A 22114-nucleotide genomic window follows, 5' to 3' on the forward strand; every position below is an offset into this window, starting at 1 on the left:
CCTTTATTTACCTTTTACGCTTGTGTGTACAACCTATGTTAAGTTCATTTTTGTGTGTTGTGTGAGAAACGGGTCATGACTTGTATCCACACGGCTCTCTTGGTTCTTCAGTGTCATTTGTTGAAAATACTTTTGTTTCTCCACTGAATTTCATTGGTGCCTTTGTTGAAAAGCAGTTGACCATCTCTGTGTGGGTTTATTTCTGAAGGCAATTCTGTTCTGTTCATCAGTCTGCTTATACTTCTGCCAATAGAGCATTATCATAATTATTCTGGCTTTAGAGTAAGTCTTGACATCAGTTTGTGTGAACCCTCCAACTTTGTTCTTCATTTGCAAGATGGTTGTGAGTATTCTGTATCCCTCTAATTTCCACATAAGTTTCAGTATCTGCTTGTCAGTTTTTACAAAAATGTTTATTGGTGCTTGGATTTTAGTTTCACTGAATCTAGAGATCAGCTTGAGAAGAACTTGCATTTTTACATTATTGATTCTTCCAACCTATGGACATGGTATAACTCTCCCTTTTTTTCTCCATTATTAAAGGTGTAAAATTTATCCCTGCAATGTTTTGTAGTATTTAGTGCAAAGATGTTGCACATCTTTTGTTAAATTTATTGCAAATACCTCTACCAATCAAGGAAAAGGTAAAATGTAAAAAATAACCAATGTCAGAATGAAAAAGAGGGCCTCATTATAGATTCTCTATTCATTAAATAGTTAAGAAAACATTATGAACAAATTAATATTAATAAATTATTAGAAACATACAAGTTACTAAAATAGATACAAAAAAACTGAAAATATAAATACTGGGATTTTTAATAAAACAATTCTGTCTGTAATTAAAAAATCTCAGAAGTGAAACTCTACACTCAGGGCATTGCTAGTGAATTCTGTCAATTATTAAAGGAATACATAATGTCAATCTTAAAAATTCTTTGAGAAAATAGAAAAAAAGAGCCCTTCCCAACATATTATTTTAGGCCAGCATAACTCAGATACTAAAAATGGACAACACTACAATAAAAAAATTGAAATATCAATATCACTAATGAGGAAAGATGTAAAATATTAATCAAAATAGAATCCAACAATCTGTAAAAAACAAAAATACATCAAAATCAAGTTGGATTTATTTTTTTAAAAAGCAAGGTTAATTTCATACTTAAAAATAATATGCCACTATATTAAAAGAATAAAGAGAAAAATCATATATCAGTAGATGCAGAAAAAACATTAGTTAAAATTTAACATTCACTCATGATAAAATCCCTCAGCAAACTAGGAAAAGAAGGGAGTTTCCTTAATTCATATCTACCAAAAAATAATTTTTAAAAAGTACAAGTAGCATACATAATAGTGACATGTTAGAAACTTTCTCTCTGAGACCAGGATGAACACAAGTATTTATTCTGACTACCTTAAAAACACTGTAGGGCACCTGGGTGGCTCAGTAGGTTAAGCATCCACCTTTGGCTCGGGTCATTATCCCAGAGTCCTGGGATCGAGTCCCACATCTGGCTCTCTGCTCAGCAGGGAGTCTGCTTCTCCCTCTCCCTCTCTCTCAAATAAATAAATAAAATCTTAAAAAAAAATAAATAAATAAAAACATTGTATCAGAGGTTCTAACCAGGGCAGTAAAGCAAAAAACCAACAAACTTAATTTTTTAAAAAGATTTTATTTATTTATTTCAGAGGGGGGAGAGCAGAGAAGGAGAATGAGAGGGAGAAGCAGATTCCTTGCCGAGCAGGGAGCCCAACTCGGGGCTCGATCCCAGGACTCTGAGATCATGACCCAAACTGAGGGCAGATGCTTAACCGACTGAGCCACCCAGGCACCCCACTAACTAACTTAATTAATGAAATAAAAGTATAATGACCAAAAGGAAGAAATAACTATTATTTATTAAGAGATTATACGATTATGTCCATGAAAGTTAAAAAGAATCTAGAGATAAATCACTGGAATTAATAGATAAATTTAATAGGTTTCTGGATATAAGTTCAGTATTAATTGCAATTCTGCATAATGGCAATAAATGGTAAGAAAATAAATATTAAAAAGATTCAATTTGCAGTAATGTAAAATATCAAATACTTCAGAGTCAAACTAGCAAAATATGTATAACATCTTTATGTAGAACTTTATTATTGAGAAAAAGGAAAGAATACCTAATTTTTAAAGTATTCCACTTATGTGTAAGACTCACTCAATACTTAAGGGGCGCCTGGGTGGCTCAGTCGTTAAGCATCTGCCTTCGGCTCAGGTCATGATCCCAGGGTCCTGGGATCGAGCCCCACATCAGGTTCCCTGCTTTGTGGGGAACCTGTTTCTCCCTCTGCTGCTCCCCCTGCTTGTGCTCTCTCTGTCAAATAAATAAATAAAATCCTTAAAAAAAAAGGACTCAATACTTAAAGATGTCAATTATCACCAAACTGATCTATGAGTCAAAGCAATTCCAATCACAATTACAATGGTGTGTGAGCAGATATGTGTGTGTGTGTTGTAACTTGATAAGCTGGTTCTAAACTTTATATAGAAATGTACAGGGCCAAGAATAGTCTCATAGCTGAAGGAGAACAAAATAGAAGGACTTACCCTACTAGAAATCAAGAATTACTGAAAAACCACAGTAGTTAGGATTGTGTGGAATCGGATCGGAGAGAGACTAATAGATCAGTGGAACAGAACACAGAGCCCAGAGGTCACTCATACATAACACAGACATTTGATTATGAGCAGGAAGGATGCATGGTGCCTGATAGGCTTCTTCACGTTCTAGAGACGGCATACACCACACCTGGGAAAACTGTTCCAACTCATACCCAGGGGCCACAGGGGCTGCCAGCTCTTAGTGAGGCCAAAATAGCAAAGGGCTTAGGAGCAGGTCCAGACCACAGGACACACAGCTCTGCCACTTGGGCCATATGACCTAGTCAACTTGACCTACTATAGTAAAGTTGTCAGAGGTGGAAAAAGATGCTACGTGGCATTATGACAATCCTCAATGAGAGAATCAGCACACAGATGCCTTGAATGTTAGAGGAATGCATCACAGAAGAATCACAAACTTTTCTATAAACAGCTCCAAGCACGCTACTGGACCCTGGTTGAGACAGAACTTGATCTTGGACAGCAATTGGCTGTGTTCCCAGAAGCTGAATAAGCAGGTAGCCCAGACCCCATGTCATCAATCACGGCTACACCATCACCTCTTGCTCAGCTTACATCTGCTGCCCTATAAGGGGATCTCTTATGATGGAGAAAGGAAAAGCCTAAGCCTAGTTCATGGATGGATTGGGTCTAAATATCAGTGCTAGGTAAAACCAGATGGTGGGTGTATTGGCCTGCACCCAGGGGTGACATTGAAAGGCCTTGGTGAAAGAACATCCTCCCAAGGCAGCAGGGTCTCTGGTTCTCTGCTTTGTGTGGACACAGAAGCTGGCTTCTGTACACGTTATACGGGTTATAACTAGAGGTTATGATATACAGATGGACTCATGAGCAGTGGCAGACGTTCAGAAAAAAGATTGGAAGATGGCAACTTGTTTTGCTTTCTTTATACCAGCACACAATTTTAAACTTTTTCTTTAATTGTTTCATCAAGAGTTAACACAACTCAAAACTCTCTCCTACCTAAAATCATTTCCGTTGAAAAAAAGACTTCAAGTTGTGTTGGTAGGAATAATCCCAGGATTACTGTCAAATTTGTTTTGAACCAGATTATTATAATTGTGACAAATAAATATTGGTAAACCAAACTAATTTACATTTACCACCTCATCGCATCAGATATCCATGGAGCTTTACAAATTTCCTGTGTTCAATAGCAAGTTATGCATGTAATAAAAGCAGACTTTTTTTTTATCCCCCAAAGTCCTCTGGCTCATCTGTGTGGAGGTAGAGGATATCCCGTTTATCTCTGCAACAAGGTAAATAGTCTAATCAAATGCCCTTGGGCAATCACAGACTACATGTCCTCAGAAGGCTTTGTAAGCAATGTGTGAGAAAATGTACTTAAAAACAGGAGCATTAAATTTTGTCTTATTATATAGCTTTAGGAAGCTTGTCTTTAAAATAATTATATGTTCTTTAAAACATTTACTGTTTCACATTTTTATAATAAACTACTAACTGTACTTGGATCTTTTGATTCATAAATATTAGTGTCTGATATTTAATGCTTGTCTCAAGAACTTTTCTTGGTCTAGACCTGCGCTGTCCAACACGGAACCTACTAGCAACACATGACTACGGAGCACCAGAAATGTAACTCACCGGATGAAATAGCAAGTAGACTTCAATGACAAAGTAGAACAAACACATAAAATATTTTGTCAATAATATTTATTTCAATTACATGTGAAATGACACTATCTTGTTAATTTATTTATTTGAGAGAGAGAGAGATAGCAAGAGAAAGCACAAGCAGGTGATAGGGGAGAGAGGGAGAAGCAGACTCCCCACTAGGCAGGGAGCCCAATGTGGGGCTCAATCTCAGGACCCTGGGACCATGACCCCAGCTGAAGGCAGATGCTTAACTGACTGAGCCACCCAGGCACCCCAACACAATTTTTGATATATTGGGTTAACTTAGTATAAGCTTCTATAATTACTATGAATTTAGTGTAATATGCAGAATATTTGCACATGTGGTCTTTAAGTTGTAATACTGTTGTGTATTTCATCACATTTGGTCTTTAAGTTGTAATACTGTTGTGTATTTCATCAAATTTCCTACCGTTATTAAGTATTTAAGTCCAATTTTTATACTGGTTATTGTTGTGCTCGCTTCGGCAGCACATATATACCGGTTATTGTTTGTGTCTTTACCCTTTGATCTACATGCTAGCCCCACCGCTGTGTTAAGCGAGATGGGGAGGACTGAGGGGTGGTCTGCGAATAAAATAACAACAGTGACAGCAAAAAGCAAAGCATGTAGCTCTAACTCAAATGTAGTGATCATACAGAAACCTCAGTACTGCTCAAGCACCCATTCCAGAGAATAGGACTCTACCTTTCCCTTCCCCATTCTCTAGCCAGCATTCCTACAATTCTGCCTTTTAAATAACTCTCAAATCTGTTTCTTCAACCTCACGTAAATTGCTACATCTTGGCAAAACCCCTTGTTATCTTTCCTGGAATTACTGCAGTGTCTGTGGCTTGGGTCCCAAATTCCAATCCCCCTTGTCCTACTACTTATTTTTCAAATGTGGACCAACTGGTTTTTTCCTAAAGTGCAAATCTGTTCAACTCCTTTATTAAAAAGTCCTGCAAAAATAAAAAAATAAAAAATAAAAAGTCCTGCAAATATCCTGACCGCCCACATGATAAAGTACACACTGCTTAAAAAACATTAAAGACTTTCCCTCCTGCCTTTCCCTTACCATCCCCTCCACTGTCAGCCATGTGGGACTGATCTCCATTCCCCTAACCTGCTGTGTCTGCCTACCCCTTTCAACCTGTGCTCATGGATGTATTTGCCAGGGATGCCATCCCTGATCTGACTACTTTCCACCTGGCCAACTCCTACCATTCTGAAGGTGCTATGGGATTCATATATGAGTTCATATATGAATCCTAACTCCCAAAGTGACTGTATTTGGAGATAGGGCTTTTAGGAAGTGATGAGGCCATAAAGGCGGGGCCTTGACCCCATAGGATTAATGTTCTTATGAGAAGAGACACCAGAGAGCTCTTTGTCTCCCCATTGTGTGAGGACACAGTGAGAAGGTGGCCATGGGAGAGCCAGGAACCGACTTTACTGGCACTCTGATATCGTATTCCCAGCCTCCAGAAGTGGGAGAAATGAAATGCCTGTTGTTGAAGCCATTTGGTTACGCAGCCTGAGCTGACCGATACAGAAGGCTCTGCCCAAACCTCACACCCTGCAGAGTGCGCTCCAATATCCAAGGCTGGGTGCCTCTCCTCTGCTGACGTGCCGTCCCTGAACACATTCATCAGGGCCCCGCATCTTACTGTGCTTACCGTCATTCTGATTTTCTATACTAGTTTTGTGAACTCCTTGAAGGCAAGGGGAGTCTTTTATTCATCTTTGTTTCAAAATCCCCACCATGTCATTTGTTTATTTTAATGTTGAGAGAGGTACAGAACGGAGATATTTTGTTGGTTGATCATTTAGGAGTATTTTGCAAAAAATCTTTCAAGGCAGCTAAAGAACATTTTGGGAAATATATTTCATGTAGAGCTCTCATAAGGAACTTCCAGTTTGAAGCCATCTGGACAGAGGGAGTAACAGGGATCCTGAGCCAGCCAGCTGACGTGACTGGGGAGGTTGTAGTGAGCCCTGCTTCTTGGGAAGGGTACCAGCCACCACGCTTAGTTAATGCTCATGGCAGGTGGGGTTAGCCCAGTGAGGCATATGTGTGAAAGGGATTTGCTCCCTTGTTCTGTGACCTCAGATGCAAAAGATTAATGACAAGGGACTAAGAAAGAATCTTCAGTTATCAAAACACCGTAACCCAATCCCTTAGAGAAACACATGAGGTTGTGTATTTCAGATGGTCCCGTTTCTGTACACACATATAATAAAGCAAAACTTATTCAGTTTTCACACTTCCCCGTGCAAAAATAATGGGGCTGGGTGGTGTCACAGTTTTCTCATGCTTGACTAGGGCTGCATCATGTATTTCTCCCTTCAGATGAGGTTTGTGAACCGAGTCAGTTCTTTGTTATTTCATGAGAGCCTGGGCAGTAGAGATAAGAGATCGTGCGTGTTCTTGAAACTTTTGCTTCTATTTTTTCTCTCTGTCTTTATCACTTATCTTCCTTTTTCCATCTGTGGCTTACTTATTTGCTAGTTTTCCAGGCATGCAGTATTAAATGAGTTGTACAAATTAGACTTGGCAGATTTGGGGAGATTTCAGGAGTAGAGGAAGCCTATGAGGGTTTACTGCTAAGTTACTTGCTGACGGGCTAAAAAGGCACGATTTGCCCATGAGGTCATACAGGCTTGTGCATAGACAGTCCTGGGTTAGAATTCTGACTACCATTTATTTGCTATGTGATCTTTGATAAGCTACTTGACCTCTCTGAGTCTCAGAATCTGGAAACTGGAAACAATGGGGCTTATCTTGTAGTGTTGCAAAGATGAGAGACAATATGCATACAGCATTTGGCGAATGTGAGCACTCAGGAGATGTGAACTCTTATTAGTGATGCCACTTGTTGGCTCATGCCCTTGGAAGGCATTTACCTCTAGTGACAAGGAAGAATTAAAGATGACTGAGGCATATGGGCAATCTGGGACACAGAAGGACCCTAAGGAACTACTATGTTCATCTAGAGGAGTGTCTAAATCATTCATGATAGATAGTTTTGATTTCCTTTTTTAATATCTCTGGGAATGGAGACTCTTAATACTTCACAAGGAATTTTCTTCTAGTGTTTCATCATCGTAATGGTTAAGAAGTTCCTCCTCATATGCAGCAGAAATCAGCAAGCTCATTTCCTCGGATTCAGACCTCAGGGGAATAGGAGAACAGCTGTTGGGTTTCTCAATCCAGAAAATCTTCGCCATATTGAATCATCACTCCTTTCCTGTTTCCCCCTGAGTCTGAATAGCCAAGGGCCTCGAATGGTTCCTTGTAGTCACTGGTCCCCATTGCTCTCTCATCTTTGATCCTTTTATATGAGGAGGGTTTAATTTCTTCACATCTGGTTAAACATTTGTCTCTGTGTTCTTGGCAGAGTTGAATGATTACAGATTGTAAGGGAAGAATATCTTCTCAAGGCTGCAGGAAAAGACAACTTATTTTGATGGTATACTAACAAATCCCCAAGCTTATTAGAAAAGAGTTTCCTGTCATAATCAGGGGCTTTACGAAGGATTCTAGTATCTTCTGTGATGAATCATGATAAAACAGCGTGGTGGCTAAGAACATGTGTTCTGGAATCATACAGACTTAGGTTGGAGCCCCTGTTCCTCCTCTTGCTATGTATGTGACTGTGTACAAATTATATAACCTCCCCAAGGCTCCGTTTTCTCCTCTCTAGAAAGGGACAACTATCCTCCTGGGTTCCCGAGGTGACCACCTGCTGTCATTATCAATTTATCACCCCTCTCGGATCCAGGCTCACCTTCTGTAGATTCTCTGCCTGAATGGACAGCATTCCTTTAAATATCTCTGCTTCACAGTGAGCTGGATGGTGAACTTTCTCAGGGCCACGCCCTGCAGGGACACTGAAGGAGGAAGGACCCTCTGCACAGTGGGTCCCAGCATGAGGGTGAAGAATCTAGTGGAGCTCTGCGCTCAGCCTCTTGCCCAGACCCTCCGTCCAGCCGGCGGATCCCATGACTCTCTCAACACGCTGACCAGAGTCCTGAGGCCTCCTGCCCATGCTGGCCCCCAGCTCCCTCTGCAGGCCAGGTGTGGCTGGCCAGCCTACACCTACAATTTCCCTCTGAGCTGATGCTCTCTCTGCTGATCACCAGCACCCTGCGTGTGCCCCAGAGGGCTGTTTTTTGCTTGCCTGGTGACAGCAGCCCAGCTCTAGCTGGGACAAACCAGCAAATGCCCCTGCTACCTGAGGGGCTGAGCTACTTCTGCAATGAAGTCTGAACCCCAGCCTTGGGGAGAGGGCCCTTTCAAGTCTGTCTTCTCTTGGATTGTCTCCTTAATCCCTGTCTATAATACAGAATGTCTTTGGGTTTTATAATCATTCTTTTATCAGAATTTAATTATTCTTTAGGTTAAACTTGTCCTGTTTAACTGACAATGTGGTTCCTCTCTGCTAATTGGACCCAGACTGATGGCGCACGAAACGGTCCCATTGCTATGCTCTGATACACCATGGTGTCCTCGCCAAGGCCGCACTCCTCACCACCAGTGACCAAGTGAGGCACAGACAGGGAGCCATGCTTGTTCTTGGTTGATGTGGGCTCCTTGGACGGGCAACCTTGGCTCAGGGACTCTCCATAGACTTCCTTAAAAAGTGTGTTGTACTCTAAGACTTTTCCTACCCAACCTTCCTTCCCTCCCAGTCTTTTCCAGCGTAGCCTGCATCATGACCTCCCCAGCTCCCTTCCCATTCCCATCAAATCTGTTTTCCCCTTAGATCTCTTACAGATCTAATCCCGTCTTGCTGTCTGCTCCACGAAGGACCCAAACAAACACAGTTGCCATAGGAATGAAATGAAATCATACAGGTAAAGCGAGTAGTAGGTGCTTGAAGATGCATGCTGGCTATGAGGATGCTGAGGATGACAACAGTCAGCCAGAGCGTCAGCCTCCTGCCTGTTGCTGCATCAGTGTGGAATAGCTTCTTGGTTTTCTCTGCTGAAGGGGCAATAATCATCGTTCTCACTACCATCGCTCAGGTCCACAGATACGCTGTGTGTCGGCCTCTTTGATTGGTGGTATTTCTAAAACTTTTCAGTCATCTTCTTTCTTTAGAACGTTGTTTTTCTGGACAATAAACACAGTGCTAGCAAAAGCCCTGCTTAGTAATTTGGAATACTGCATGAGGGTCTCCATGCTTATGAATATTTTATTCTGATAAATTGAGGACAAATGCAGTAATGGGGTTAATACCTCAGCTTTACATGTTGCTGGCCACTCTCTTCATCTCAGAAGCTTTTGGTAAATCTTGTTCCACTGACTGAAACCTCACAGAAGCAGTCGAAACCGATATCCAGGATCTGATCATTTTAGGCTCCCGTGGTCCTAATCTGGTATCTTTGGATGCTTAGGGATTAGTTTCTCCATTTTTTTTTTTTTTGACAGATAAGAAAAACAATGTTAGCTGTCCACAGTGTTTTTGAAATTGACTAAAAAATCAGTTGTTTTCCTGGTTGTAATTCAGAGGTAACAAGAATGGAATCTTTCTTCATCTCTGGAAACAGTATACTGATCTGCGCATCCTTTATGCAGATGATGGAGAGTTTGTCTTACCTTGTGGAAGGCAAAATATCAGACAAGACATCTGAGACAGTTGGTCTTATCCTGTTTAATGTGACTTTGATACATGACACTGGTTTATCATTCCCAAGACTTCCCTGCTTGTGGCTCTAAAATACTCTTCAAGGACCCAAGCCACTGAAGGATGTGCAGTCGCTTTCCCTGCCCAATTCCGACATGATTTGTTAGATTTCCAACTGCACAGTATTTGGCCTCCAGCGCTTCGGTGGCCTGTGTGGGTGACGTAGAGCATGCTATGGACAACCGGTGCCAATTTTTGACTAAGGTACAGATTGCAAGAGATTTTACTGTAAGTGAACAAGGAATCACTTCATAGGGTTTGATTCTCCAGGGAGCCCAATGGGATGCATTTGGGACTTTCCAAATTAATTCAGAGTCAGAGCCAGAGAATGTGGCTTAAACATTTTGGCTCATTCAATCACGGCCTAAGTGGTGTGACTAGTAATATATATTCTGTAACCCCAATTCAAAGAGCAACAATTTAACCTCAGAAAGCTAACCTGCATGGGGTGTGCTATGGTACTTTATGGAAATTTATTCTTTCAGTTATATTCTTCTTGCAGCAAAAGAGATAATTTTGGTAATCAGGACTATTTCTAGACTTGTATGCTCAGCCACACACACCATTAACATAAATACTTCTTTTCACTCAGACCCTGGAAATAGTAGCTGTGATTAATATGCTCATCCATATGCTTTTTTCATACCCTTTAAAAGCAAAAGATGATTTTAAAGAATTAAACATGGATCGGAATTCAGTCTGTAATCACACTAACAAATGGCATTTTAAAGGATATAGCAGAAAAACATTGTGCTAAGCAGAAATGGCAGCTAAGAAATTGATTTCTTATGACAAAGAGAAGCTTTTTGCCTCCTCATTTCCAACGGAATAGAAAGAGGATCCTAAAATATGCAATATAATCAGGCTCTTTCTTGTCTTTGGCTAAGAGCCAAAACTATAGTTTTACATTGTCATGCTAGTTTCTGTCTGTTCCCTGCCTTGCTCTTCCTCCCCCTGCCCCTGCCTCACCCACAGTGATCCTCTTGTCTCCTGGCAGGAGCATGCTGGAGTTTGCAGGGATCCCCCCTCTTCCACCTCCCCCCAGAGCCTCCATGCCTTTACCTGGCCAGCACAGTTCTCCAGATGCTTCCAAGTCACTAAGAGGGCTGGGGCACCATGGAAATTTAAATTGTCCTCACTCAGCTACTCCCACAGAGAACTCAGTGGGTCAAGCAGAGGCTCAGAAATGCTTCTTGAAAGCCCACGAATGGACTCATGCTGACTCCTGTTCAGATGGGAGAGCCACATTTTGAAAAACTGAATTAACAGAGACAATCAGCAATATATTCCTGAATGTTCTCTTTTATGCTCCGATAAGCCTTGTGTGCCAGTTTGCTGTAGGGCAACTCATCTATACAATGCCCACTCCTGAGAAATTGTCTTTTATGAAATCGTCTTGGAAAGGTGAGCATTTGAGGAGAAAAATGAATAATAAGTTACAGATAGGGCATGGGTTTAGAAGAGATATTATTTCTGTCATATTCTGACATGAGAGTGGCATCTGATTAGGATGACAAAGAGCGGGAGAGGACAAACCAGAACCTCACACGATCCAGCTTGAGACATGCACGTTCCACCTGGGTATGCAAATGATAGTGTCGTCCCAAAGTCTGCCAAGAGGCCTGGACTGACCTCTGCTCTCTGCTCTCGATCAGCTCGTCGTCCCCTGTGGTCCTCACTTTATGACAGTCAGCAAATTTGTCATCCTTGTCCAACCTCCGTTGTACCTGGCAGACTATAAGCCTCATGAAGGCAGGGCTCTGATTTGCTTGTTGCTGGGTCCTCATGGCTAACATACTTGTACCTATAAGTGCTCAGTCCAAGCTGAATATTTGATATTAATACTAGGAGCAGAGACCAGTAGGCATGGCCAGTGGAGAGGAAAATGGAAGGTCAGAGTAGAAGCAGGGCATGAGTCCTCGGCCAGGAACAGGAGGCAGAGGAGGGCAAGAGCGGGTCTTCATAGTCATTGGGAGGGAGCTACCCAAAGCATGGCCAGGAGGCCCCAGCCTGGGGATAACTGGGACTGGAGACCAGGGCTTGGACCAGCACCCAGCTGATGGCAACAGGATGATCCAAGATAAGCCAAGTTTACAGGCAGGGTTTAAGGAGGCCTAGCTGAGAGAGGACAAAGGATGTGGAGCCGAGATCTGGGCTCAGCTTGATGCTCTGCCTATAATAGAAACATGTACCTGGATCGATGTTGGGATGCTAATTATTAACAGGTGGCAGGAGTGATGACCTTGTGATCTGATTCTTTGGGTCCCAGTCCTGGCTCTGTCACTTAATAGCTACAAGCAGGTCAGTTAACCATGCTTCGTCTCACATTGCTCCACGGAAGAATGGTTACAGTAAATATCTTACCAAATGATATAATACTTTATGCCTATTATCAAGACTATGTAAACATTAGTAAGGAAAATTACATTATAAGAATATACTTTAAAGTATTCATCACAGGGGCACCTGGGTGGCTCAGTTGGTTGAGTGTCCGACTCTTAGTTTCAGCTCAGGTCATGATCTCAAGGTCATGGGATCGAGCCCCACGATGGGCTCTGTGCTCAGTGGGGAGTCTGCTTGAGATTCTCTCTCTCCCTCCCTGTGCCCCTCCCCCTGCTCTCTCTCTCTCTAATAAATAAATAAATAAATAAAGTATTTACCATGATCAACTCAATCATTCTCTTGCAGCCCCAAATGGGTCAGATATCAATTTTTGTTGCATCCCCTTGGAAAAATTGCCTTGACTCTTCTATACTTTCTCTCTCACCTTCAAGTGCAGGAATAAATCTTAGAAAGTATCCTTAGAGCCTGAAGGGTAGAGAAGCAAGACCGAGGGAGGGTGTCCAGCCCAAGACTGATGCATATCCCCAAAGACTGGTGGAGAGGAGCCAGGGCACCCTGGGCAGGAGAGCCACCCTGCCCATCCCCCAACCTCCCTGTTCCTCCCACCTCTGCCATTCTTTAGGAAAGGAGGTGTGCGTGTGTGTGAGAAGACACCAGACTCCCCCAGGGGTCAGGATTCATTGGCCTATTATTTGTTCACTCACTCATTCCACAAATATTTGTGAACCCTTTCTACATGCCCGGCTCTATGGTAAGCCCTGGGGAGACAGTTGAAAACCATCAGTTGGGCCCCAGCTTCAACCAACAGGCAGACTCCAGACAGCACCTCACTCTCCAGTTGGTGGACTGCTACCCTCTCTTGAGGGACTCACGCTCATTCGTGCTCCTCTTTGTGGTTCTGTCATCCACTCAAGTTATTTCACAGAAGACTTTCCCTCTCTTACATATTTATATACATACCCCCTACACTTTCCAGTTTGTGGCTAGTTGCCTGAGGAAAATCTCTCCTTTCCACAACCTTAACTAAAGCGGATAAACACACAAATATGGGTAATGATCCCCCCGTATCAAGAGGCAGGAAACCCATATAACATTAGGAACGAAACAGATCTTCATAATTTTTGTGCTCATCTGTTTCATTACTTCTGGTTAATTTCTTTCTATCTCGTGAAACTGCCTTTAAGGTCCTTGTTAACTATTTCAAATACAAATTTACTTGTTTCGGTTTTGTACTATTTTTTTGTTTCATTTAAAATATGTGGTATTTTGGCAACTCTAGGGACTGTTCAAGAGTTTTAGGGGTTCCTCTGAGGCTCCAAGCAGCATCATTTACTACTTTCATTGAATAGAAAAATGTGTTTCAAATTTGAAATGCATGCCAGGAGCAAGCAGGAGTTTTACCTCATTAGAGAATAAATTGTGAAATTGATTTGAAAATGTACAGTTATAAATCTATAAAATACTGGTACTTCCATGCTGTTTTAAAGCGGATCTCTCTTTTATATATTAATTCTTCCATTTTCACATTCTTTGGGCCCCATCATCCTAACAGCTGGGGCAACAGTAGACTCTGGGCCTGCAGAAGACCCTGGAATAGAACTTAAAAAAAAAAATCTCAGAATGCAGTCTGCCAAAGAATGTCCCTAACGCCCTCCAAACAAAACAGCTGCCTGTGGGCTAGACTTTCTGAATTGATCCTAACCTGTATCCGACAAACCGAGAGTACACAGTTGTTTAGCTTTTTTTGTGTTCAGATAGATATTTAAGTATTCTATGGGTTTTTGTTCACTCGAAGCTGAAAGCATACGTTTTTAAGTTTCTGAGTCTCATAATGCACATCATGTATATTTTTTATGTAACGAGCAGTTTAAAGCAGGCGAGACATTGAAACCAGGAAAGCTTATCTTCTGAAATTTTTGTCATTCCCTCTTTCCAGATGGATCCCTAAGTATTTGCCAAGAACACTGCCTTATTCACAACTTAGAATAGAAATACATAGGGAACTATAACAATTGTTCACACTAAAACTATTTTCTGCAGTTACCAACGGAAATAACAGAAATGCTAGGAAAACACACATTCATCAAAATAGCAGATTTTTTTCTTTGTGAGCTGTAATTAGTTCCTGTGCCAATTTCCATTCTCTGAATTGTATACTAGTTGATAGGCGTTTTAATTTTTTTTTTTTTTTTGGTGAGAGAAAAATGAATGTATTAAACTCATAAGCATATCCTGACCAGATTACAAATTAGTTTCTCTGGAATACATCAGTAAATAACACAGTCTTTCTGAAAGAGGAGCTCCATCTTCCTAGAAACATTGATTTGGAAGCATTACTTTCCACAGTTCTCGCACCTTTGTTTCCTGGTACGTGTTAGGCCTTGCAATGCCACTAGAGAGGAGTAACCAGACCTCCTCTGAATACCATACACACGCACTGCTGTCATTTCAGGGTAAAATAAGAATTATTTCATTGCAGCAACCCCCTCCTACACCACTCCCCCTTTGTTCATTCCAGTAAACTGGAATTTATAATTAATATGGAAATCTGATTCCATTTTAAAATAAAAATCATCGAGCACTTCCTATGTGCCAGACACTATCCTCGGCGAGTGAGAAATAAACACAGTAAAATTCCTGCCTCAAGAGCCTGTGGAAGGTTCCTGTGACCAGTGGGAGCCTCCTGCCCTGCCTGAAGAGGACAGTGGTGCCCACCGTCTTCAGCTCATGGACACTGTCCCGGCCTTTAGGCCCAGTGTTGCCAGATGATTTTTTTTTTAAGAAACATCAAAAATGTGGTTTTAAAGTATAGCTATTGATTTTCAAATACTGACAATGAATTTAAATAGTTTAAAACCCTCTGCAGGACAACAATCCATATCTGCCTGAAAGATTGGGCCCACATCTGCTTTAAAAAAATTATTTAACTTTAAAAAATAGTTAATACATGCACACAGCTCAAAATCCAAGAGGAACAAAGAGTTATATAGTGAAAAGGAGTCTCCCTCCCAACCCCTTCCCTGTCTTACTGCCCTCCCAGAGGCAGTTCCCATACCAGTGTCCCCCAGACCTACCAGCTCTCTTCTGTCTCCATACATTTACAAGCTGATGCACACATAGTCTTTCCAGTGCACACCAATGGGGATACGGTATCCACACTCTTACACTTTGTTTTTCTCACTAACCATACTGTACATTATCGCAATTGCTCCAAGCCAACTTACACAGAATTGCCTTCTGCGTAGTTTTCCCTCATCTGGAGGCATCGGATCATCTAACCGGTGCCTAGCTGACAGGTGACAGGCGTGTTGCCTGTCCTTGCAACTGCAAACCATGCTTCAAGGACTCATCTCTTTTGCATATAATGTTATGTGTGCGAGTATATCTGCAACCTGAATTCTTAAATTCCTTCCAGCAGCGATTCTCAACCTGCCTGTACATAGGAATCCCCCAGAGAGCTTAAAACTGCAGATGCCTGGGTCTCTCCACAAAGATTCAGGTTATTCCTTGGCCATCAGGAATTTTTTAAGGGCCAAGGTGATGCTAAAGTGCAATCCGTGTTGAGAATCACTGCCTTCCAGACCAGCTCAGGGCACGCATCCCCCGAAAGGACAAGCGCTTCCCTGCCAGAGAGAGCCTACAGAGCTCCCATGTGTGCCTTTTGTCCACCTGAGCAGTAAAAATCTGTGTGCCATGGTAGTTCTAATTGCGTTTTAAAAAAAATTTTACAAGAGCAGTTGAACAGGGGCGCCTGGGTGGCTCAGTTGGTTAGGCATCTGCCTTTGGCTCAGGTCATGATCCCAGGGCCCTGGGATGGAGCCCCACATCGGGCTCCCTGCTCAGTGGGGAGTCTGCCTCTCCCTCTGCCCCTTCCCCTGCTCATGCTCTCTCTCTCTCTGACAAATAAATAAATAAATAAATAAATCTTAAAAAAAAAAAAGAGCAGCTGAACACATTCCATGTTCGTATTAGCTTTTTTGGTGAACTGTCTGAAAACATATTTTGTCTACTACCTATCATACTGTTGGTCATTCTCCTTACATATTAAAGAAATTAGTTCTTTGCAGAATAACTTTTTGAAAAAATATGTGTTTTCTAGCTTGTCATTATCTTGACTTTGCTTTTGGCATTTTTCTCTGTGAGGAACATTTTTATGTCACCAAATTTATCAAAAAGTGTTGGCTTCTGAGTTTTGCATCACACTGAGAAAGATCCTCTTCATTCCGAGATTATGTTTTCAAAAAGAATATTTTATGGCTTCCCCCAGAATGTTAATGGCTTTATTTTTGACACTTAAAACTTTTTTTTTTTTTTTTTTTAAAGATTTTATTTATTTATCTGAGAGAGAGAGAATGAGAGAGACAGCACATGAGAGGGGGGAGGGTCAGAGGGAGAAGCAGACTCCCCGCCGAGCAGGGAGCCCGATGCGGGACTCGATCCAGGGACTCCAGGATCATGACCTGAGCCGAAGGCAGTCACTTAACCAACTGAGCCACCCAGGCGCCCTGACACTTAAAACTTTTATTCATCAGAATTCTGCATTTGTTTTGGTAAAAGTGTGTGGTATGGCTCCAGCTTTGTTATTTTTTTTAAATTTTATTTTATTATGTTACATTAATCCCCATACATTACACCATTAGTTTTTGATGTAGTGTTCCATGATTCATTGTTTGCGTATAACACCCAGTGCTCCATTCAATACGTGCCCTCTTTAATACCCATCACCGGGTTAACCCATCCCCCCACCACCCTCCCTTCTGGAACCCTCAGTTTGTGCTGTGAATTGTGTAAGACAGATGAATTACAGACCTGTACCTCCAGCTTTGTTATTATTTTTTCCAGAAGTTCAGACACCATTGATGGAATAATCCATTTCCTCCCCCGCCATTGACCCTAATTATCATTTTTATCATTCACTAAATTACTTTATGTATTTGAGTCTAATTCTGGACTTTCTATTCCATTCCTTTGATCAATCTACCCATGTGCTAGAACCATCCTATGTTTTATTAGAGTATAGATTTGTAATATGTTACAATAAATGGTGCCTTATTACTCTTACTCTTCAAAAATGTTCTGGTTTTCTTGCTTAGTATTTCTCGTTATTAACTTTAGAGCCAGCTTTTCTAGTTCCATAATAATCTTATTGTATTTTTACAAAACATTTTGTGTAATTCATTTAATTTGGGGGGAACAGGGCACTAATGATCTACATCTTCCTAACTTCTACCCTCATTTCTGTTTTCTCCCTTATTCTGAAAATTCCAGCTCTAATAGTAGACTTGAAGTACCACAGACCAATCATGTTTACCTCTAAATCTTTTAATTAGTTGAAAGAATTGAAGGCAAGATCATGAAACACCTTTTCCTCCCAGGCTTGATACTGCCGGCCCTGGAGCGTCTTAACTTAGACGCCGTTATCTTCTATCTTCTCAGAAGACTTTGCTGTTCTCCACGGACCAACTAACACATTGTATCGCAAATGTCTGCTGGTGTAAGAGAGGAGGGTCCCAATGTACGAAATGCTAAGACTCAGGCGTGAAAAATATCATAAAATTTGTTTTCTGTAACTGACCTCATCTTACTTTAAAACTTCCGTATCCGCTGTGAATGGGGAGGAAAACACCTTTAAGCTTGCTAGCTAATATGCCACTTCTAATTTTAGAAAATCTTGAGAGTATTTAATCAGTGCAAAGCTCAAACTTCCTTCAGGGCTGTCTCTCAAGGTTCTTCCCTCACGGGCTTTTCCCCTGAGGGCTTCTGAGTGGAGGAAGGGTTTATGGTGATCGCAGAAGAGGTCTCTGCACAGAATGCTGCCTCTTCTGGGCCTCCTGCACTGGTGTCCCCTGAGGTGTGGCAGGTGCCTTCTGCTAGTTTTGAATTTTGTGCTGGTGCACACTGCTGGCCATGTTTCCACAGAGCCTCGGGTTGTGAGGGTTCCTACACTCTGCAGCCTTCCCATCCCAACCCGACGCCTTTCCTGTGACTTCGGCACCTCTTGTCTAAGGTGGGTTTTTTATTCTGTTCTCCCTGCAAGTGAGTGGCAGTCTCTGAGCCTGCCTTCAAGTATCTCTACAAAGCTAATTTGTCCCTTTTGTTCTGCCTTTTGACCACAACACTCCGCTGAGGATATTGACAGTCTCTTAAAATTTCACCCAGGGGATGCCAAGGTCAGCTCTGGCTGTCTCTGGCTTCCCCTGAAACATCCAGGCTCCTTCACTCTGTGACCTTGGTCAGGTTACTTAACTTTCCATGCCTCTATTTCCTCAGCTGTAAAACAGGGATGAAGTTAGTACCTAAGTCATCGTGTCATTCTGAAGAGCAAATATAAGCACTCAATAAATATTTGCGATTTTATATATTATTTTTATTTTTTTTAAGATTTTATTTATTTATTTGACAGAGAGAGACACACAGAGAGAGGGAACACAAGCAGGGGAATGGGAGAGGGAGAAGCAGGCTCCCCGCTGAGAAAGGAGCCCGATGCGGGGCTCGATCCCAGGACCCTGGGATCATGACCTGAGCCGAAGGCAGATGCTTAACGACTGAGCCACCCAGACTCTCCAAATATTTGCTATTTTAAAAATTATTCTCCTCTGCTTCCCCCTTGAGAATTACAGAACCTCACCTCCCAAGCATTTATCAATTGATTTGGTATCTCTACTGATTCCTTACAGCAAGTGAACAAGGTAGCTTTTTTAACTCCTTCCATTACATTTAGATTAAAAAGTGGTTTTTTAGTACTTAAAATGGAGACTTTTCACCTGGGTACAATATTATTTAAAAAATAAACTTATGCAGGGGCGCCTGGGTAGCTTAGTCGGTTAAGCGCCTGTTTCTTGATTTTGGCTCAGGTCATGATCTCAGGGTCCTGAGATCAAGCCTGCTTAGGATTCTCTCTCTCCCTCTCCTTCTGTCCCTCTCCCTAAACTCCTGTGCATATGCCCCCATGTGCTCTCTCTCTCTCTTAAAACAAACAAACAAACACACAAACTTATGCAGAGTCTTCCACTTATGAGTCTGATAGACTAAGACCCTACTGGACGATTCCCTCCCTTGCAGAAAATCACTGTGGAAGCAGGTCATAGGAAAAGACTACCTGATAGTGTCAGAGAGTGAACCGAAGCCCAGACTGTTGGGGAGTGCAAATGTGCTTCCAGGAAGGTGGATCTATCCGGTCAAGTTTCCATTTCCATGGATTTTAGTAGCTATGGGGCTAAGTGCAGTCTGTGTGGCTCACACAGCAGTGGCAGGGGTACTTTTACTGAGAAACCATAGTGAAGCCAGGAAACTGAATGCAAGTAGGGGTAATGCTGGAAGGGAAAGAGGTTAGAGGAGAGATCCCCAGTCTCTGTCCAACAGTATCTCTGATGGACCCCAGAAACACGCATGCATGGAACAGTCTCAAAACAGCTCAGCTAAAGACAAAAGATCTGAACTGAAATGGAACTGCTGTCTAAGCAACCATCTGCACTTCAAGACCAGCCAAGAAAATTCCCTGCTAAAACTAAGAAAACAACACTACCAGAGGGAAAAAAAAACAGTATCCAGGATCTGTTAACATTTACAAGGTCTAAGATACACTGAAAATTATCTAATGTACAAAGATCCCTCAAAATGAAACACATTCTCAAGAGAAAAGACAATGAATTGTGTCTGACCTGGAGATGAACAAGTTGCTGGAATAAACAGATAAAGATATTAAAGCAGCTATTATAACAAAAGTCAATGAAGTAAGACAGAATGTGTTTTCAGTAATTGGGAATCTCAGCAGAGAAATGGGAAGTTTCAGCAGAGAAATAAAAACAATAAAGTCAGAAGCAAATGGAAGTTACAGAACTGAAAGTTAGAATTATGAAAAAAAAATTCACTGAGAAACTTAATAAGCAAAAAGACATTGCAGAGGAACAAGTAAGTGAACTCAAAGATAGAGCAATAGAAATGACCAAAAATGAAAAATAAGAAAAACCAGATTTTGAAAAATAGACAATGTCTTGTTAGATTGGATAGAATGATCAAACATACAGAAATGCCAGAAGGAGAAGAGAGAGAGAATGGGACAGAAAAAAATATTTGAGGACATAATGGTTGAATACTTCCTAAATTTGATGAAAGACAGAAATGTTTAGGTACAACATGCTATACAAACAACAACCACAGTGAACACAGAAAATCCAAGGCTAAGTCACATCATGGCACATTGTTAAAAGCCGAAGATAAGGAAAAAATCTTGAACACTGACACATTGCATATAGAGGAACAGTGATGGTTAAATAAGCACCTTCTCATCAGAAACCCTTAAAGACAGAAAAGAATAGAATAACCTTCTGAAAATGCTGAAAGGAAACAACCGTCAAACTAGAATTCTATATTTATTGAAAATATCATGTAAGAATGAAGGCAACTGCCCGGAGCAGTGGTATGTTCTCTCAGATCTCTCTGCAAAAACTTGCACCTGGGGCCAAAGCCAGATGCCTTTTCAGGGGTAATGGTGAGGTGTTCTGGAACATTCTTGATGCTTTTCAATTCCATTGGAAATTCTGCTTATTGGCATTGGCATGGGTGAAAGACCAAATGCACTATCCAGCACTATCTTTAAAAAAGGGCCATATACATAGATATAGGAAAGATAAAAAATGCAACAGATCTGCAATCAAAGACCTCATAGTGACAGCAATGGGAAATTACATGAAAAATTCATCAGTGGAGGAGGACACATAACCGGATCAAGAAACAAAAGGAAAACGTAGTTGCGTGCTGAAATTCTCAGTGCAGGGTAAGTGGATTGAAAGTAAAAAGAAATGTTCAGATAAGAAATGCTCTCACTTAGGACATCCTCACCATCTGTCTTATGATTTGTTCTTTTTCTATTTGAGATGTAATATATAACATATAAATATGAAGTCTAAGAAAATAGCACTTATCTGGCCAGCACAGTGGGCAGAACAGCACACAAGAAGAGATGATATTTGAATTGTATGTCAAAGTATGAGGATAGAATCTTCATTCAGAGGAGGGGATGGGAGGAGAGAAAAAGACTTATCATATAGGCATAAAACATGTGCAAAGCACAATGTCATTTCAATTAAGCACTCCACCTCGTTAAGAAGTTTAGAAAGTCTTCAAAGGCAAGGCTTAAGAGATGTACTTAATCTGTATTCTTCACACATAGTATTTTTCAAAAATGAGACCCAAAAAAAGGCATTTTCAGGTAAAAGAAAATTAAGATAATTTGTCACCAGAAGACCTGCATTAAAATAAATGCTAAAGGATGTTCTTCAGGCTAAAGGAAAATGACAGCAGATGGAAACTTGAGTCCTCAGGAAAAAAAAGAAGAGCACTGGAAATGATGAATATCTGGAGGATGTTTAACAAAGGACTGTTTGGGGCCCCCTTTCCTTCCAGTTTCTTTGTAAACAATTGAACTGTGTAAAGAAAAATATAATCTTTCTTGTAGGGTTTATAAATATGTAGCTGTAACACAGATAACAACTATTATTGTAGTAGTAATATTTTTCCAGTAAGTAGACAATGAAAATTTAAGAATGTATATTATAATTCTTAGGGAAAATACTGAAAAAGCTGCAAAGAAGCATAGCAAAAGAGTCAGCAGAAATATTAAACTGTAATTTAAAAAATATTCAAATAATCTAAAAAGCAGGAAAGGAGAAATAGGGGAACAAAAAAACAGGGGAGACAAATGGTTGCTTAAATAATAGACCCAACTAAACTATATTAATAATTATAATAAGTGTTAATGGATTAAAC

The sequence above is a fragment of the Halichoerus grypus genome, chromosome 5 (genome assembly GCF_964656455.1).
Source record: "Halichoerus grypus chromosome 5, mHalGry1.hap1.1, whole genome shotgun sequence".
In the NCBI taxonomy this organism is placed as follows: domain Eukaryota; kingdom Metazoa; phylum Chordata; class Mammalia; order Carnivora; family Phocidae; genus Halichoerus; species Halichoerus grypus.